This window comes from Coptis chinensis, chromosome 4 (assembly GCF_015680905.1).
Source record: "Coptis chinensis isolate HL-2020 chromosome 4, ASM1568090v1, whole genome shotgun sequence".
Lineage (NCBI taxonomy): Eukaryota > Viridiplantae > Streptophyta > Magnoliopsida > Ranunculales > Ranunculaceae > Coptis > Coptis chinensis.
Window position 1 is genome coordinate 75,952,839 of NC_141459.1, and position 16,792 is coordinate 75,969,630.

A 16,792-nucleotide genomic window follows, 5' to 3' on the forward strand; every position below is an offset into this window, starting at 1 on the left:
TTTGGGGTTCATGGTTTTGAAATTTCGTACCAATATATTTCACTTAATTATTCGAAATAATAATTTGTTTTATATCTAAACTTGTTATTTTTTATTTTATTTTTAAAATTGTGAATCATAAACTAGTTTGGGGGGCTTGGGATTTAGGGTTTAGGGTTCAAGGTTTACAAATTTCGTACCAACATATTTCACTTAATTATTCAAAATAATAATTTGTTTTATATCTAAACTTGTTATTTTTTATTTTATTTTTAAAATTGTGAATCGTAAACTAGTTTTGGGGTTTGGGTTTGTGGTTTAGGGTTCAGGGTTTACAAATTTCGTACCGACATATTTCACTTAATTATTCAAAATAATAATTTGTTTTATATCTAAACTTTTTTTTTTTTTTTTTCAAATTTTGAATTATAAACTAGTTTGGGGTTTGAGGTTTAGGGTTTAGGGTTCAAGGTTTACAAATTTCGTACTAACATATTTCACTTAATTATTCGAAATAATAATTTGTTTTATATCTAGTTAAACTTGTTATTATTTTTATTTTTTTCAAATTTTGAATCAAAAACTAGTTTGGGGGTTTGAGGTTTGGGTTTAGGGTTTACAAATTTCGTATCGACATAATTTTTTTTTAATTTCAAACATATTTCACTCAATTATCAAAATCTAAAATAATAATTTGTTTTATATCTAAACTTGTTATTTTCCATTTTTTTTTTCAATTGTGAATAATAAACTAGTTTGGGGTTTAAGGTTTAGGGGTTTACAAACATATTTCATTCAATTATTTGAAATATATCAAAATTTCAAATATCTCTATATAGAATACTCAAGTTTCTCATTTACTCCTCCTTACTTATTTTTTTATCAAAATTCTTACTCCTTACATAGAATACTCAAGTTTCTCTACATACTTAAGTTTCTCTACATATTAGAATACTCAAGTTTCTCTAAATGTAACACGAAGATGAAGAAGAAGCATTTGAGGTAATGTTTGAGGTGCAACAACAAATTAGAGAAAGAGAAAATAGAAGAAATGTTGAAAGTGAAGAAGTGGCACAAAATGTTGAAGGTGAAGGTGAAGAATTAGAAGATGCGACTAGTCGAGCAAATGAGATGCCAAGAAATCGTCGGCGACAAAGTGCAAACCTAAATAATGAGGTAACACTTTATTAGAATGAATACAAAATACTTGATTGAATGAATGAATGAATGAATGCAAAACACTTGAATGAATGCAAAACCTGAGCCCAAACGACATGGCTGGGTCGTTTGGGGACACTATGGAACGACATGGCTGGGTCGTTTGGGGATACTATGGAACAACATGGCTGGGTCATTTGGACCCTCTATGGAACTACATGGCTAGGTCGTTTGGACCCTCTATAGAACTACATGGCTGGGTCGTTTGGACTAAATTTAGTTAGAAGTTCATTTTTTTTTGTGACTTTGAAATCCCTCATTACCTAAATGCAAATTGTTTGAGACTCTTGTTTTATTTTTCTATATGTAGGATTCTTTGCCACTATCCGAGAACTAATCCTCTACAAACTCAAATGACGTGGATTGTCAACCGATTTTAAGTGATATAATAGAAAATTTTACTACGAAAAGAGGTATGATGGAGTAGGTATTGATTTCATTTTTTTTTTTAAATTTTCTAAATGTAATTTTATTAGTGTATTAATAATAGTTATTTTTTATGTGTTTAGGTCTTTCATACACGTAGCGAGGCAATCGATTGGGCAACCGCTAGAGGAAGACAAGTTAATGTTGTTATGGTCATTGAAAAGTCGGAGTGTACCAAAGGAAACTGAGTAGCAAGATTGAATTTGGCTTGCGAGTGCTCGGGTGTGTATCGGTCGCACAAAAAGGAAGGCGAAGGGAGGGCTAATAAGAGAAGGTCGGGAACCAAAAAATCGGGATGTCCATTTAAGTTAAAAGGTGTTTTCCAATGCGGCACTGTCGATAGTTGGAAAATATAAGTTAGAAATGGTATTCACAACTATGTATTGGCAAAGACCCTTGAAGGACATGCATTTGCTACTCGTCTGACCGTTCTAGAGTTCAAGTACTTGTAAGAGATGAGTAAGTGTGGAATAAAGCCTAAACAAATTTTGGATTCCACCAAGAATAGGTATCATGAAAACATATCTAGTATATTCCAAGTCTACACTGTAAGGCAAAAGGTGAGGAAATTGGATATGAATGGTCTCACACAATTGCAGAGATTGCGTGAGTTGTTAGCAAAAGAACATCATTTTGAGGAGTTGAGACAGGATGAGAATACCGAGGAAATAACGGAGTTGTTATGGGCCCATCCAGAAGGTGTTAAGTTGGCTCAGACTTTTCCAACAGTTTTCATGTTAGACTTTACCTACAAAACCAACAGGTATCGGTGGCCTTTCGTACAGTTTGTTGGGGTGAGTTCAACGTGGAAGTCTTTCACAGTGTGTCAGGTGCTGCTTCAGTCTGAAACAACAGTTGACTATGAGTGGGACCTGCAATATTTTAGTGACTTGCTTGGTGACATAAGCCCATCTGTGATCGTGCCTGACAAGGACTTGGCCCTGATGTGTGCCGCTGACAAAGTTTTCCCTAACGCACAGAAGCATCCATGTAGATGGCATATCGCTACATGCGTCCTTTCAAAATGTTACGATATTTTTCCAACTACAAAACTTGTAGAGAAGGCCCAGTTCTCGTGGAACACTGTAGTCAAATCGAAGACAGAGATTATTTTACAGTGTAGATGGGATGCTTTGGAAAAATATTACAGGGTTGAATACTCCAATTTTGTTAGTTATTTGCGAGAGACTTGGTTTCCTCATAGGGATCGATTCGTATGTTGTTGGACTGACCAACACATTCATTTTGGGAGTACAACGACCAATAGAGTTGAAGGGTCTCATGCTCAGGTGAAGTGTGTACTAGGAAATGCAAACTGTCATGATTTTTTGAGTATGTTTAGCTTAATCCACCCAATTCTAGAGATCCAGATGTCCGAGATTAGAGCTACCTTCGAGAGAAATATGATTGTAACTCAGCACCACCACCGGATTCCTTTGTTTCGTGAACTCAGAGGCCTTGTCTCACGCAAGTGTTTGGACTTGTTATTTGAAGAAATAGATACTCGCGTAAAGCGTGTTAAAGATGGAGAGATCAGGTGTTGGTGCTATTTGCGCACGAGCCATGGACTGCCATGTGCTCATGAATTAATTGAATTTGAAAAGCAAGAGCGGTCCATCCTTTTGACTGCTATCAACCCCTATTGGAAAACATTGTCTGTTTCTCCCAATGTGTTAGTGGGTGTTGGACCCGATGTTATACTTTCGATGGACTTGTTCATGAAAAGGTTTGCAATGGTTTCTGAAGAAGAGCAGAGGGTTACGATTAGGAAGCTTATGAAGATTGTCGTACCATAAAGTACATGGCTAGTACCGCCTCGTGAGGAAGCAAAAACCAAAGTCGGCCGAAAAGTAACTGCAACAGAAAGCTTCCAACTGGAGATGAGAACTCTTCAAAGCGAGATCTATCTTATTTTGAACATTCTCAATGTGACCATGAGGAGTGGGTCTCGTCACAACTAAACACTACGCCCACCCAAAACACCCACACCACACCAAGAAAGAAGCCTTCTTAAAAAATACCAACCCAAAACACCCACACCACACCAACAAATAAGGCTTCTCCAAAAACACCAAAAACAACAACACCAAGAAATAAGCCTTCTCCAAAAACACCAAAAACAACCACACCAAGAAATAAGCCTTCTCCAAAAACACCAAAAACAACCACACCAAGAAATAAGTCTTCTCCAACAAAAGCCACACAACGAAATGTGAGATGGGTTAGACTTTGGAAATACGAGGGGTCCTAAGGATTACGGGTTGGATATTCCTGAAGAAATGCATAAATACATTGTTAGAGCCAATGACCTTGTTGGCGATGGCAACTGCGGTTATAGAGCTTTCTTCATTGCATTAAGAAGAAATCAAGAAGAATGGCCACAGATGAGAAAGGACTTGTACGAAGAGCTTACTGACAACCTCCCCCTTTATTGTACTTTATACAGTCAAAGTGAGGTTGTTTATGTAATGAAGGAAATCCTACATGAAGAAGGTTACGCACCCTTAAATAAGTGGATGAGCATGCCCTTTGCTGGATACTTATTTGCTTCAAGATTTAATGTTGTCCTCCTGCATTTAGAAGCTCGTCAGTGCTTCCTTATCAAGTCGCTGAGAATCCAAGCAAATCCTAAAAGAGTGAAAAAAGTGTTGGGTAGCGCACATGTTGGTAGAAATTATTTTGTCAATGTTGAACTTGTTGAAGATTGTCCGGTTCCTCTAGTAATGCGCCAATGGCTTAGAGCTCGATATGATATTGCTGAAAGTTGAAATTTGGCATTGATAGCAAGGCAATTGCAATTTATGACATTAAACATTTCCAATCTAATATGGGAAAACGAGCCCGTTGAAGACCCAACAATACATGTTATCGACTAAGTTGTTTGTATATGTTGTCGATATGATATTTTGATGTAATTTGTAAATTTATTTTGACATGTTATTTTGGTGTAATTTGGAACAAGTGTAATTTTATTTTATTTTTATGTTATTTGGAAATAATGTTAGGGCTTTTATTTGATTTGATTTGGAAATTGAGTGATCGACTAAGTTGATTCGGACGGCAATCGAGTGATTTGGAAATAATGTTCGTATGTTGTCAATATGATATTTTGATGTAATTTAGAATAAGTGTAATTTGATTTGATTTGATTTGATTTGATTTTACTTAATTTTACCCCCAAACGACATGGTCAAGTCGTTTGACCTTTATACCAAACGATGTGGTTGGGTCGTTTGAGCTTTAAGCCAAACGATCTAAAGCGGTTGTTTGTCCTTTATACCAAACGATGTGGCTAGGTCGTTTAAGCATTAAGCCAAACAATCTGACGCGGTCGTTTGGTATAGCGATCATTTGGCCTTTATACCAAACGATGTGGTTGGGTCATTTGGACAAAAAAAATTTAAAAGTTCATTTCGTTTTTACAACACTTTCATATTCATACGTACCACACAAACATTAAATTCCACTTAACATCAAATAACAACAAATTTCACTTAACAACAAACACAAACATCCATCATTCATTCAAAATCAAACATCTATCCATTCCTTACAAGAAACAAATCATGAATTATAACGCCCACCACTATACTTGCACCTAGTCAAGTTGTATGCATGTTCGAAGGAGGATCTTGCTTCCTCTGAAATATTATTCCCAGCCAATTGCAGACCTCTTTCTAGCATGCGACTAGTTTCATCGATGTCGTCGTTTTGTCAAAAAAAGGGAAATCAAGATAAGTTACCAATCAAATGCAAAAAATCACAGTTAGAGAAACTCAATTAAAACTCACAATACTTACAATCGGTGAACAGTTAGATAGTGTCTCTAGGGAGGGAAGAATAAGGAAGACGCTCAGGGTTCACCAATCGAATGTGAGAATTCCTCGCATACCAAGTCATGTAGTTTGGATGACACTCCCATGAATAAGATGAGATAGGTCCTCGATTGCAGGGTTGGATCATGTGATTCTGTCATGACTCCCAGTAAAGTGACCCAATATTGGTCCAGTTCACCTCATACCCGCGTCCTGCCACAGTTCTTGTTCTCTAATTTGGTGTTGGAGGATCTACGGGTATAAGCTGCACGTACGTGACCCAATTGACGCACCACCCTTGCAACAGCGTAAAGCTCGACAATGTTGAAAAAACATAGCAATTCCTCAAAAAATGCAATCTCATCGATCGGGTTTCTATCTCTGACATTATTGTAGGGATGCTAATCAACCTGAAACAAAATTAAATGTGTCATTAACAACTCCAATGATCAATTACTAAAAAAAATATATATATAAACAAACTTAAATACTTACATTGAAAAAATTAATATCATCAAGTATCGCTCGATAATACTGTAATGCATGCGTTGTATCGTAATAGTGTAGAGTTTACTCATCGTTGTGTCTATTAGCACGGGGTGAGACAAGTTATATAGTCCATGTTTGGGACTGCTCTGAGTACTGGAAAATACTCATAGATCCACGCCTAGATATACATAAATAGTTAACATATTGATAAAGTAATAAAATTAACATTAAAAAAAATAATCTCTAAAATACTAAAGTTTTACTTGTAGAAGAGTCATATAGCATGTAACCCCTTTCACCTTCACACATGTGACAGCCCCAAGACCTCTATACAAAAATGCCAAAACTGTTGCACCCCATGCATACTTTGCTATCTCACTGAATTTCAACAACGGATTCAGATAACATATAGGCACTCTAGTCCCAGACTTGTCAGTAAAAATGACACATTCAAAGAAAAACAGGATAAAAGCTCTGACAACCCGTTGGACTTCATAGAAACTCGAAGCCTTCTCCACTACCTTCCCAGCAGCGTCACATATGGGGCTATCATGAACCTTGTTAGCAAAATGCTTCTGGAGGAATTCTAGCCTTACTTTTGAAGTAAACTTGCTAGCTTCTATCTCCGCCTTAATCAAATCAATTGGGAGACCCAGAGCACGATGTAGGAGATTTATCGATTCTTGTAAGTTCAACTCACTGTCCCTTTGTACCGCTCTTCCTCTAACTGTGACTCCGCAAATTTGCACAACATCGTCCAAAGTCACAGTCATCTCCCCAAATAGCATATGGAAGGTGTTGGTCTCCGGATGCCATCTCTCCACAAACGCAGAGACCAATAGTAGATCAATATGCTCGTGATAACTTACCACCAGATCAAACAACCCAGTCCTTCTCAACTGTTGGGCAAATCTCGGAGACCTTTGAAATTCATCTTTGAAATCCCATTGGGAGAACTTCGCTAAGTGCGAAACACACTTCAATGCTCCGCGATCCTCCTGAAACAAACAAGCACGCATTAGATATATATGAGTAGAAACAAAAGATTTTGTAAAAGAAAATCAAAGTACTACAGAAAAACAAAATATTACCCTTCTCTCCCAAACATCGCGAGCGACATGCACCGCATAGTCATACAACAACTCTGATTCATATAGGCCACCCCCATACTCACCTCTTTTACACTCCAAATCATCATTGGATTTTCTTACAAAATCCAATACCAGAGGTGTTTCTTCCACTGGTGGTACGACTTCTACTACATATTCTTCCACATCATCATCCTGCTCATCCTGCTCACCCTCCTCACCCTCCTCACTTTCCTCTTCCACTATACTCTTCCCTTTGTCCATATTTACATCTAAACCTACATTGTTATCACTATCTACACTATCTTCACTCGATGAATCAACTTCATAAACCTTAGGAACCTCTTTTTCTTTGTGGTCCCCTCTACGCGCTGATGCCGTTAAGCCCTCTGCCCTTTGTCTCTTTCTTCCAACTGCGTCACCACTAGAGAAACCGCCGCCAAACAATTTCTTCACACCCTTGAATATAGTTTTCACTACATTCTTCCCATTCCTTGATCGAGGACCCATTGCTACAAAGAAAAATAAAATAAATATTAGTAACTATAATAAGTTTAATCAAATCTAAATCATATTCTAATTTTTAATACTACTATTATAGTTCCAAAACCTCCATAGTCTTCCATGTATGTTATGCCTCATGCAGGCGGGAAAAACAGGTGAAATAGGGAATACTACATTTAGTCCCTCAATGCAATACAATCATTTTGCAAACTAGTGGTATCATTCCACTGCTTTTCCTCTATCAGTAAAATAAGATTTCATTAATACAAGAACTAGCAACACGATAAAATTATAGTTATCGACAACCAAGAACTAACAGCAAGATAGAATGATATATTATCAAAGACACCTTAACACCAAGCTCTATTATTACTACTCTATAACATCTAAGGAAGATCACCAAGCCTAGCATTAAATGATGCCAGCGACGTTCCACTCATTAGCTAGACCTTTATTCAACCTACGAGATTTAAACTATCTATGACAATCGTAAGCTTTAAATCAAAGGAAACCAACCAAATTCCTTTTTGCAATAACACATTTGTTTCCGACAATATTTTCATACTCAAAACGGTAACGGACATATACAATTATATTCTCCGTCAAACTATTTCTCCTCTCTTGATATTGGTCCACCTTAGAATTTTACAAGTTCAAAGTACTACTAAGTGAAACTACACATTGAACAAGCAAGCATGCTAAAATATATGACTCACTGAATATGAACGCAAAGCCATTCATACACTCGTTATGAAGCAAGGTCTTAATTTTCTTCTTCGATAACCATAGTTAACCACCAAAATCAGTATAAAATTCACTTTTCCACCACTCCACTCTTTCTAAGATAATTTCCAGAAAGACTAAAATACAGTGTCCTAAAAATAAAACTACACTGTAGCTTCAAGCAAACCCTACTCAAGCACATACCACACCGAACTTAGCCATACACTCTTACCTAACTAGTTTCTAAAAACAGTCCCAATGTCCAATAACCGAATATATAATCTCTTCCTTCTAGTTATTACAATCGCAAACAAACTATAATTTGGTTATTGCAATCGCAAACAAATTGTAATTGCAAACAAACTGTAATCTAGTTATTACAATCGCAAACAAATTGTAATCTAGTTATTATAATAGAAGCTGCAATCACAAAGAAACAGAGCTTCTATTACAGTTTTGCAATCTAGTTATTGTAATAGAAGTTATTGTAATCCAGTTATATGGCATTGCTAACATCAATTTGGGTAGAATCAGAGCCTAATGTTGTCATATGTGCTTTTGGGTCTAACATTCTACACTGGCAGAGGTAGTAAAACAGGTAAGTGTTCATAATATCTCAAGCTTGGCTTTTGCTACTTAACTTTTCCTTAAAGAGAAGTCAACTACTCTGCCGACACCCAAGTATAGATCAATCTTAGCTAAATATATGTACATTTTAAATCCTACGAGTGAAACACAAGCCATTACATTTTAAAACGCATGCTAAAGAATTCATAAACACAATAAAGAGAGAAATATACAGAGTGAGTGAAGTCCATTGGTCAGAATTAAAATAATGAGCCTCATAATTTAAAACATTCAGTTTCAATTATTAGTTCAATTAGTAGTTACCTTTCAGAAAAATGCAGAATATAGCTTTTACAACTAAGGCTTCAAAGCTTGGAAAGTAGTATTTCTAGCTGCTCATCTGACACATTCACTTCCACACAAACTCCAACAGATGCAGCAAGCCTCGCAGCTAACTGATGCTTACACTAAGTAGAAAAGAAAAATTGAATCAAAATCCGCATGATAAAAAAAAAAAAAAAAAAAAAAAAAATCATATAGACAGTTTCCGAGTTATACAAAATCACTTAGGACAGAAAACCTACACAAAGCTGTTCTCCCCTGTTAACTATATAGTAGAAAAACTAATAACAAGCACAATAATGCTCGGCAAAACAGAAATACTCCTCTTTCCTTCTAGATTCACCAACAACCTTACACACCCAAATAAAAAATCAATATCAATAAACAACAAAACTGGAGGAAACAAAAGTTAAGATTTATGTACTACGATTGTGAATCGGAAATTCGTTGTTATACTACGATTAAAAAATTTGTTGTTATGCTACGATCGTACTACTATTATACTAAGGAATATTATAACAACGATTAAAAAATCATTGTTATACCACGCCAGTGATAACAAAATTCGTTCTAAATCGACTGAACCAAGGTTATCGACAACATATAAACAACACAGATCAACACTCTACGGAATGGGCAAACTGAATCATATAACTAAACCAAGGTATCAAACATTAACATTCATTTTAAATCATTAATCATATAAGCATTTGCAATATAAAACATATAAACAACACAAATCAAAACAAAACCTAACTCAAACAACAAATGACAAGAGACAATAGAAGAAAACTTACAATCGGAAGAGTTACTGATGAGTTCATGAGAATTGGATTGAGAGAGTTTGGGTTGGGCGAGAATTGGAATGGGCGAGAATTGGATTGGGCGAGTTCACAGTTTATGAGTTTGGGTTTGAGGTTACCAAGCTCGAAGGGTTTCGTGAGAGAGATGATACCGGTGGAAAAGGTTTTCCCGGTTTCGTGATTTAGGTGGGTGGTGTACTGGGCTTAATTTGCTATTTGGGCTTGGGCTGGAGGCTGCCCAATCCAATTCTGGTGGCGCCCAATACATGACCCTTATTTTAAGGTTTTTGAACATTATGTATTATGTGAGAGACTAATATACACAACCAATGTATATTATACACATGTCCAGCACAACTCATCACATAATTATATCACAACCAATGTATATTAGACACATGTCCAGCCAACTCATCACATAATTATATCAAGACCTGCCAGATAGCTCATATCAAGACCTGCCAGGTCACTCACGTCAAGACTTGTCAGGTCGCTTAGCCAAATCGCTCATATCAAGACCTGTCAGGTCACTCACATCAAGACCTCAGCCAGGTCTTGTAACGCTCAAAGAAGGAAAGACAGTCGTTACAACAATTCTATAACAGCAACCATGCACTCATTTATCCTCCATTTAAGCTCATTCAAGAGCCACATTGACCAAGGGTCACAAGCTATAAATGAGGAGGGAACTAACAAAGGAAGGGAGAAGCTCTACGCTCATATTCTCTCCATCTCCAACTCAATCACATAACATGATTTACGTCTGACTTGATTCCAGTTCACTGGATAACTAGATACGTAGGCAGTTCGATCATTCGAACTCGGTCATATCATCACCAATCTCATCTACCCCTATTCTTATAGGTTGATCAGGTCAAACACAAAATGAACCTTTACACATTATATAACTTGTTTTAGGCTAAGTCCAATGGTGCAGTAAAACACCAAATATCACATAAATTGTGATCCAATGGTACGTCAAAACGCTAATCCGCCATCGCAATCGGTATAAGTTTCCCTATCTATACCTCCAATTTTAACGATATAGTGTATGCTCTACACGCCAGAATGGGTGGTGGCCAGAAAAAATAAATCGAGATTGGAGGGGTAAAATCGGCAGGGTGTTAAAAAACAAAATTCTACATGCTAGTAGGCCAGAGTGGCGGATAAATAAGCAAAATTGAAGAAAAATCTACACGCCAATAGGAGTATGGGTGTAAAATGGGTCGGGCCAGGCCAGGCCAGGCCGTCCCTTAAACCATGAAACCCGTATGACTTGAGGGCCGGGCCGGCCTGACCCTCTCTTGTAGTGAGGGACGGGCCTATGAGGGCCAATGCTAAAATTGTGAAGCCCTAACCCTCACCTCAGCCCTCTCTTTAGAGAATTGAGGGTCGGGTCAGAGGGCCAGGGTTTGAGGGCCGGGTTTGATTACTCTCATAAACTCTTTATTTACAGTATAATTTTGCTAAATTGATACACTATAAATTAATTATCACGTTTAAATAATAGATTTTCTCAATCTTGACTTTGGTTAATGTACTTAATTAATAATTTGGCTAAAATTTGTAAGATAATAAAATTCAAAAGTTTTGTTCTTAGGTTTTATGTGCCGATGTATTTTATGAATCAATAAGAAATATCTATGAGACAAAAAATATGATGTGGTGTTGTAGGTTGTAGAATAACTTGTGTTTGATTAGTTCAAGTTGATTAAAAACTTCATTATCATATACCAAGGATCATATCACATCACTCTGATTTATATTTTATTCTTACTTATACATGGAGAAGTGACCCGGGTTCATATCCCGACAATGGAACAGTTTGTTATTTTGAACTAACATTTTCATGTAATGTTGGAGGAGCCTACACAAAGCACTAACTTATGTAAAACATACTTTTCATTTTGCTATTTATACAATTATATATTTTTTAACAAAATATAAATAAAATTACATAGAAAAGTTGTGAAGGCCTTAATGCGGGCCTTGTGAGGGTTGGGCTGAGGGCCGCCCTCATGCTTTCATATCTAGGCCCTTACCCTCCCCTCAAAACGTGAGGGTCGGGCAGGGCCGGCCCTCAAATTGTATGAGTGCTTAAATTTGAGGCCTTTTTCGGCCCATGGGCCGGGCCGAGTGGGCTGAGGGCCTGACGAACTTTTTTTACACCCCTAAATAGGAGTGGCAAATGGTGCGGCAAATTTTTTTTCCTGTGCTAGGATGGGTTGACTTGTTTGGGTTTTTTTTCGCTGGCTGCCTATGCCACTGGCGGGTAAAAAAACAAACCATTGGGTCCATAAACTCTATCACGCTTATCCTATCAACTGTGCTATTGTGGTTTGGTGTTTTGATGCACCAAATCATTAGACTTAGCCTTAAACATTATTGTAACATAATTTTTTAACTAGTGGGAAAAATAAAGCATTTGTATGATACGTGTGGAGGGTTTTCTAGGCTTCCCATAATACTCTGCCTGAAGTTCGTATCTAGCCAGCATACAATTCGGCAAGTGATTTTTTGCTCCAAGTGGCATTTCCTCCAAGAGATCCAAGCCCAATCAAAAGGCAACACATGTCTATCATATTTGGATGTCCGACTAGTAATAACTGCCTTTTTGGTAGATTTACTAATTTGCCCCTAGTTAAAATAAGAAGAAAATTAAAAAAATTGCATAAAAAAAAAAAAATTCTAATATGGCTTTCTCCATCTTCTCAATCGACTAGAGAGTGATTCTCAGCAAGTTCTAGTATAGTTTGCTAGTAAAGTTTACATACGAATCTTATCATCTTGGTTATTGAAGATAATAACAATTGGGGCTAAAATGTCAAATATTATATTTGTCAATTAAGTCAAATAAGGATTTGTTGAGTAAGGTTAGAAAAGTGCAGACTGCTCTCTCCACGAAGAAGTTGACAAATTGCGCCAACACATCAACATGCCATTTTTATATATTTCTCTCTATTTTGAGTTTTTTTCAGTGTCTAAGGGTAAAACCAGAAGTCAAAATTTAAGAAATATGTTGCTAACTGGATCTCCAAATTTAGTTGACAGGTGGTGGTGCTTGATTGGGCTTGGAGCCGGCCCTTGTAGGAAATGTTGCTGGGAGCAAAAAATCACTCACTCAATGAGTTTCCTTATTGGCTTTGATCAGGGCCGGCTTAAGGGTGGATGTGGCCTTAGGCGACAATCCAAAGTGAGGCCTTTTTTTCTAAGCTCATTGACAAGTTGACTAAAATGTAATAGCAGAAGAAACCTATGACAATCAAAATGAATATCAGACATTATGAATCACATCAGACAATGTCTTATCTACTCAACAAGTGTGATCTCATAACATGGAAATTGTCCAACTTAACAAATATTAAAATTGCCCTATATATGATAGAATCTACAATAAAGAATTTCAAAGAGCCATGTGATGTCCAACACAAAGAGAATAATATGCAAATAATAGATTCATATCAAAAAAGAAAATTATCAATTTCACATAAAAGAGTATAAATTGATCACCTTCCCAACACAAAAGTATTAAATACCAGTTTGTGAGATTGTGAAAATGTGATTTTAAGATATCAATGGTTGGGGGTGAAATATGGAAGTAGTGAGAAAGAGAGAGCGTTGTGAATGAGAAATGAGAAAGAGATAATTGGTAAATTTGTCTTTAATTAACTTTAGAAAAAGTGGGAAAGACACCATAGAATGTGGAGATTTTGCATTAATTGTAGGATTTTCCATTTTTATTTATTCTTTCTAGTTAAGAGGTCTAACTAGATGAGGACACTCCCATAAAAATTGAGACTACTATGCGTTTGTAGCCATCAGATTTGTCATATAATTTTGAGATGCAAATTATATAGTGGACTATTGGATATTATTTCCTTTAAACCAATTCAATTCCCGAAATTTAGTACGGTAGGGAGACTTGGAGAAAACAAATAGACCACATTGTCCCTTTTTGTGTTTTGTTTGCCTTTTAAAAAAATGGTAATACCAAACATGTAAAAGGAGAAACAAGGAAATTTTGAGGCCTTCCAAATCCGAGGCCTTAGGCGGCCGCCTAAGTCGCCTAATGGATGAGCCGGCACTGGCTTTGATAGTTGCTCGTGGTGAAGAAATGTCGCTTAATTTTCTATCAAATCAAATGGTTACGTTTTGAAACTCGACGAACTTCCATCGATTTAGTTGAAATTAACTTTGTGATGTTTGCCAAGTTACCTATTTCACTTAAAATTTGTATTAATTTCCTTAGAGCTTCTCTAAGTGGGCATCAAATGTGTCACATCCACTGAAAATTGCTTCAAGCTTTACACACACAAAACATACCAACACTATAACAAACTTAACTCATATTGCAAATGGCCAAGTTGGAGTACACATGATGACATGACGATATAGGTCTAGCCAACACTTAACTGGGTTCAAATCTCTAAAGATCCATCCAGTAATGGGAAACCGACCAAACGGGAGAAATTTTTTGGTTGCGTGTTCTTGCACAATTTCATAAGAATATTAGTATGGTAACCTAAGCATATTGTAATAGACATCCCACCAATCATGTGATGTGCACAAGACTTACATGCAACGATTCCTTTAGTATAACGCGACCCCAGACATACGGATACCCTTCATACTCGCAAACAACTCAAAGCACTCGCTATATTAGAAGACTTCGCGATACTCAAGAGCTGATTTACGTCTTTCGTCACCGACCCTACCCTCGCGTCGCCATCACCTTCTTGTCATCATTACTAACTTTATCCTTAAGCCTTTTTCCCGCCATAATACATGCACCATTACAGCCATCACCATCATTACGGAAGACTCCATCATTATACTATACCCTATGCCAACTTAGATAAACCTAAACGCCTATAGCTACTACTTGCGTCTCTTATAGACACATGTCATTCATCTCGACCGTACATATGTACTCATCAGTACACATGTTGCATCTGATGCACACTCCCAATGCCTATAAAAACCACCCTCAAGAACTACGTGTGGCTTGATTCCAATATGATGAATGAACCCTAACCTGAGTTACTAACTCTCATAGCCTCATCTTGCCACTATTTCTCAATATACAGACTGGATACGTAGGCATCTTTATCTACATGAAGAGCAGTCATTAATAACAAACAAAACCATCACCTTCTCATTATCTTAACTTAAGAGTTAAGTCTTAACTTGGTGTAAATTTAGACATTTACACATTACCTAAGAATATGATTATGATTTGGTATGGTATGGTATGGTAGAAGCTTGGACATTAGCCAATGCTTGGATTTGCCAATACTCTTATAAGCAGCCAAACGCAGGAAAATAGTTCTTTTTCTAGTGGGAAAATGGCCGTTTTATTTATTTCCTCGACTGCCCCTGGTTGCTTTCAATAGTACGTGTCGGACCGTTGGTATTAGGCTTTCGGGGATCAGGGCTGCCTACGTTGGCCCTTTTATGGATGGGTACGTTCACGGTTTGGACCATTTGCCAATGCATTTCCTAGGATGATGACCTAAAAGCAAGGCCCAAAATATCGATATCGATGAATATATCGGTGTACCCAAAAACCGATATATATCGGACCATTTTTTTGAGTCCAAACTATTTAAAATATCGGAAATATCGGAAATATAATATTGGAAATATCGGAAATATATTGGAAATATCGGATTTATATTTTAAAATGGTCAAAAAGTCAACCGATATATATCGATTATATCGGAAATATCGATTATATCCGCGATATAAAGTTTCATATCGGAAATTCCGATATATATCGGAAAAAAAGGATTCTATATTCGGTGGATATATGTCGGAAATATCAATGTCAGTATACCAAAATACCAATATATATCGGCGATATATCGGATATATAGGCGATATTTTGGTCCATGCCTAAAAGTACCAATTGGTTTTGTGACCACCAAGAATTGCCTCATATTTTGTGACTGATTAAGTCACAGTTTGTGGATAAATCTAGCTATCGACCTAGAGATGCTCATTAAGTAAACGAGATGAAAACAAGAAGACCACACATAACCACCACGCCAACGTGTTATTTGTTGCCGCTAAAGTGCCAAATTTTCGTGGACAGCAGATTGTAATGACAAACAAATAACATGCACTGCCAGCCAAGTGTTCCTTTTCGAAAACTAAACCACCCGTTCCTTCATCCTTCAAGGTATGTCAAGACAACATGTCATAATTTTTTCCAATTAATGCGGACAAGAATACAAGATAAATACACGTTTTTTCTTTCTTTATTTTTTCAAATCCACTGTAGTCATCACCGCCACTAGATAACAATGGCGTATATATTCTGATATTCCAAAATAACATGGATGTGTCTCCTGATTATTAATTATTTTTATCTTGTTTTTTAAGCCATACTAAACCACCGTTTGCTACTAAAAAAAATAGTAAAAACCTGTTAACATGTCCCAGTTCCTTTTTTGCGAATGAAGGTCAACTGGATAATATATTTTAACTATAGAAACAGTTCAATTCGTGTCTTCTCAGATATGCTGCTAGAGTGCTAGACATGTTAATGTAGAGGCCCACAATATCGCTTAGACAGTAATCAGTAAGCACTATAAGTGGGCAGAGAAGAATAAGCTTACATTTGGTATGTCGCTTATATCACAATAAACAATAAATAAAGGAGTTACAGAGTTCATAACCGACTGTGAGCAGAGGAATGTTTGTTCCATATTTCCATCCCCTACTTTCCAAGATAAACCTTCATTTACACCCTCCATAGCTTCTCTTTTTTCACTCCTCTCCAAAAGTAAGAACGAGGAGTTTTATGTTTTATCTCTCTTGTGAAAGTTTTTGCCCA